The sequence below is a fragment of the Bufo gargarizans genome, chromosome 1 (genome assembly GCF_014858855.1).
Source record: "Bufo gargarizans isolate SCDJY-AF-19 chromosome 1, ASM1485885v1, whole genome shotgun sequence".
Taxonomy (NCBI): Eukaryota; Metazoa; Chordata; class Amphibia; order Anura; family Bufonidae; genus Bufo; species Bufo gargarizans.
In genome coordinates, this window is record NC_058080.1 from 515,181,961 (window position 1) to 515,187,141 (window position 5,181).

Here is a 5,181-nt window from a genome sequence, read left to right on the forward strand (position 1 = left end):
CGAGTGGCCTTTTGTCACTACCAGAGCTTTGAGACGTTCTCACAGCTCTGTTTCTCCACCCCTGTGATGATGTCACTACTAGAGCTTGGAGGAGTTCCCTCTGCCCTGTTTCTCCACCCCTGTGATGAGGTCTTTACTTTCTGTTTCCTTCCTCCCAGCTGTCCCTCCTGTGTTTGATTTCGCTGCCTTTAAATCACCCCTCCTCCTTTTTAGAGGTGCGGATTATACTTTTCATTTGAGCTGTATCTCTCGCTTGAGTATCTTCACCTGTGTGATATCTTTTCACTGGATCTGTGTTCTGCTGAAGCAAGTACTTCGGATATTGTCTGCTGACTCTGGATCTGTTTTCACTGCAGCTGCAGCTCATTCAGTTAAGTGTTCAGACATTGTGTGTTTCTGTTTCTTTGCTGACTGGATCCGAGGCGACCCCGGTTCCGTCCATATACTGAGCAGGGCACCGGTGGCCGTGCCCCTTCCACTATTGTAGGGGTTTCAGTGGTCATCAGCCTTAGGTACGCGGGCATGTCTCGATCCACCATCTGGATCCGGACATGTGCTTAGCAGCTTAGTGTCATGGTCTTACCTTCTCACTGTTCTCCTTCGTTTGACATGTGCTGGCGGCCATCTTGGTTTCTGGGTTTCTTGTAGCCTCCCACCCTGCGGCTTCTCCTTCCCACTGGGAGGAGCTGGATGCCTAGCTCATATATATAGGAGGCCTGTGGCTTCAGTTCCTTGCTTGGTCCTCCTGTGTTCACATGCTTCTAAGACTGCTGCTGCTTCTGGTTCCTGATCCTGGCCTCGTCTGACTACCCCGTTGGTTCCTGATCCTGGCTTCGTCTGACTACCCTGCTGGTTCCTGATCCAGGCTTCGTCTGACTACCCTTCTGGTTCCTGACCTCTGTCTACGCAAGACCCTGCTTCGGTTTAGCCATCCGTTTGGACTTTTGCTTACAGCTTGATTTTCAATAAAGCCTTCTTATTTCCACTTATCTCTTGTTGTACGTCTGGTTCATGGTTCCATGACATTAGGACCAAGCCATGAATTTTGACGGTACAGGGCCATCCTCGCTACCTACGCTGGTTGCCAGACTTGATCAGCAGGATCACCTGTTGGGTCGGTTCGCTGTGGCGTTGCAAACCCTGCTTGAACGCACGGCTCATTTCGCTTCCGTTGCCGATGGGTCGGTTGTCGCTCCTGGGCCCGCTCCTACTGCCGCTCCAGTTGTTGCGCCAGAGTCTACCCCGACACCTGTTGCTGCGCCTGCGGTGTCTCGGGGTATGACCGGTTCTGCCCCCCTTCCACAGCGCTTTGGGGGAGTGCCAACTCAGTGCCGAGGTTTCCTTAACCAGGTGGGCATTTATTTCGAGTTGCTGCCACATGCCTTTCCTACTGAGAGATCAAAGGTGGGCTTCTTGATCTCGCTGCTCTCGGACAAGGCCTTGGCCTGGGCCAGCCCTTTATGGGAGAACAACAATCCGGTGGTTGCCGAGTTTTCCGGTTTTGTTGCTTCTCTTCGGAAGGTATTCGATGTGCCGGCTCGTGCTGCCTCTGCTGCGAAGCTCCTTATGTCCATCAGACAGGGTTCACGATCCGTAGCTGAATACGCCATTGAGTTTCGTACCCTGGCAGCAGAGGTGGGCTGGAATAATGAGGCTCTGGTCGCTGCTTTCTCTCATGGTCTCTCGGATGCCTTGAAGGATGAGGTTGCAGCTAAGGACCTACCAGTGGAGCTCGAGTCTCTTATTTCTTTCCTGATTTTGATTGACACCAGACTCAGGGAGAGACCTTCCTTTAAGGAGAGCCTGCGGAGGTCTTCTAACAGATTGGCGCCTACGTTTGCTGTCCCACCCGTGCCTCCCTCTCCTCCCACGCCTCCTGGGGATGACTCGTCTGGGGGTGAACCCATGCAGCTGGGGTTTGCGCGCCTGTCCGAGGGGGAGAGGGTACTCCGGAGATGCGAGGGCCGATGCATGTACTGTGGTCTCGGTGGGCATTTTCGGTTGGCATGTCCGAACCGTCCGGGAAACGCTCGCACCTGAGATCCTGTCGGGGGCAGATCTTGGGTGGAGTCTCCTCGTCCCCGGTTTCCCGTGTTGACAAACCACTGATCACTGTTGTCCTCTCCTGGGTCGGGGGCTCGGTGACGACCCAGGCATTGGTGGACTCTGGTGCTGGTGGTTTGTTCATTGATAGTTTGTTCGCTGCCGCCAATTCCATTCCTCTGCAGCCTCGAGGTTCCCCACTGGCTCTTGAGGCAATAGACGGAAGACCCCTTCTGCCGCCACACGTGACTCATGAGACCCTTCCAGTGGGGATAGCCATTGGTGCCGTTCACAGAGAGTCGGTCTGTCTCCAGGTGATTTCGTCTCCACACTACTCGGTGGTCTTGGGGTACCCCTGGCTCCAGAAGCATAATCCGACTTTCGATTGGAGATCGACCGAGATCCTCTCGTGGTCACCGCAGTGTGGGGCTAGTTGCATCCATGGGCCTGTCAAGTTGCTGTGTACTTCCTCGGACTCTCTGTTGCCTCCTGAATACGAAGAGTACCGGGATGTATTCGATAAGGTGCGCGCGGTTGCCCTACCTCCGCATCGCCCATACGATTGTGCCATAGAGTTACAATCTGGTGCCGTTCCTCCTCGTGGCAAAGTCTATCCACTGTCGGTAGCGGAGAATGAGGCCATGGAGGAGTACGTGAGGGAGGCGCTTTCACGCGGACACATTCGCAAATCCTCGTCCCCGGCAGGGGCTGGATTTTTCTTTGTGAAAAAGAAGGGCGGTGAGTTGAGGCCTTGCATCGATTACAGGGGTCTCAATCGCATCACGATCAAGAACGCTTACCCGATACCCTTGATTTCCGAGCTGTTCGATCGCCTCAAAGGGGCCACGGTCTTTACCAAACTCGACCTGAGGGCGGCATATTACCTGGTAAGGATCAAGGCGGGCGATGAGTGGAAGACCGCGTTTAACACCAGGACCGGTCATTATGAATCCTTGGTTATGCCCTTTGGGTTGTGCAATGCGCCCGCAGTCTTCCAGGAATTCATTAACGATGTTTTCCGTGACCTGTTGCAGCAGTGTGTGGTGGTCTATTTGGATGACATCTTGGTATATTCTGAATCCATGGAGGCCCACATTATGGATGTCAGACGAGTGTTGCAACGGTTACGAGAGAACAGGCTGTTCGGTAAGCTTGAGAAATGCGAATTTCACCGATCCCAGGTAACCTTCTTAGGTTACATCATTTCCGCTGAGGGGTTCTCCATGGATCCTGAGAAGGTTTCGGCTGTCTTACAGTGGCCCCAGCCCAGTGGTCTCCGTGCCCTGCAGCGCTTTTTGGGCTTCGCCAATTATTATCGGAAGTTCATCAGGGACTTTTCTATGCTAGCCAAGCCTCTCACGGATCTGACCAGGAAGGGCAGTAATTTCCAGGTCTGGCCGCTCGAGGCCATCCGAGCTTTTGAGGCTCTAAAGTCCGCCTTTGTGTCGGCTCCGATTCTGTCGCATCCCAACCCTGGGTTGCCCTTTGTCCTCGAGGTGGACGCGTCTGAGACGGGAGTAGGCGCCCTTCTGTCTCAGCGTAGAACACCAGAGGGTCCTCTGCTTCCTTGTGGGTTTTACTCCCGGAAACTGTCTTCCGCGGAGTGCAACTATCAGATTGGTGACAGGGAGTTATTGGCCATCGTGCAGGCCCTTAAAGAATGGAGGCACTTGCTCGAGGGTTCGGTGGTTCCGGTTCTCATCCTGACGGACCACAAGAATCTGACCTACCTTTCTGAGGCCAAGAGATTGACACCACGTCAGGCCAGATGGGCTCTGTTCTTGTCACGTTTTAATTACGTGGTCTCCTACCTACCCGGTTCCAAGAACATCAGAGCGGATGCCTTATCACGGCAGTACTCCGAGCTGTCCGGGGAGGAGTCGATTCCGACTTCGGTCATACCTCCGAATCAGATCCTGGCCGCCATTCGCACCAGCCTGACCTCTCCCCTGGGTGAGCAGATTTTGGCGGCTCAATCTGGTGCTCCCTCTGGGAGACCCAACGGCAGGTGTTTTGTGCCTGAGGAGTTGCGCACTCGGTTGTTGCGAACCTACCATAACTCCAAGGCCGCGGGGCATCCTGGAAAGAATCAGCTGTCCTGGGCTGTTTCACGTCTGTTCTGGTGGCCTTCTCTACGTTCCGACATCGCCGCATATGTAGCGGCATGCTCCATTTGTGCCCAGAGTAAGTCCCCTCGGCACCTTCCGTTGGGCCTTTTGCAACCCATAGCCACCGGGGAGCGCCCATGGTCACATCTGGGGATGGATTTCATTGTGGACCTCCCTGCATCCCGAGGCCATACGGTCATTCTCATGATTGTGGATCGGTTTTCCAAAATGTGCCACTGTGTTCCTCTCAAGAAGTTACCCTCTGCACAAGAGTTGGCCACGATTTTCGCCAGGGAGGTCTTCCGGTTGCACGGTTTGCCCAAGGAGATTGTGTCGGATCGGGGGAGTCAGTTTGTGTCCAGGTTCTGGCGCGCCTTTTGCTCCCAGTTGGGGATTCATCTCTCTTTCTCCTCGGCCTACCACCCTCAGTCCAATGGGGCCGCAGAACGATCCAATCAGGCCTTGGAGCAATTCCTTCGTTGCTATGTCTCCGATCACCAAGACAATTGGGTTGACCTCCTGCCTTGGGCTGAGTTTGCCAGGAACACGGCGGTGAACTCTTCCTCTGGGACGTCTCCCTTCATGGCCAATTATGGGTTCCAACCTGCCGTGTTACCGGAGGTATTCTCTCCCCAGGATATTCCGGCTGTGGAGGATCACCTTTCCGTCCTACGTGCTTCTTGGGTACAGATCCAGAGGTCCCTTGAGGTCTCTGCGCAGCGCCAGAGACTCCAGGCTGATCGCAGACGAGCGCCCGCTCCTTCCTACCAGGTCGGAGACCGTGTATGGTTGTCCACCCGCAACCTCAACCTTCGAGTGCCCACTCCCAAGCTGGCGCCTCGCTTTGTTGGTCCCTTCCGAGTGCTTCGCAGGGTAAACCCGGTAGCCTATGCCCTTGCGCTTCCTCCTGGCATGCGGATCTCCAACGTGTTTCATGTCTCCCTGTTGAAGCCATTGGTGTGTAATCGTTTCACTTCCTCGGTTCCTCGGCCCCGTCCGGTCCAAGTGGGCAATCGTGAGGAATATGAGG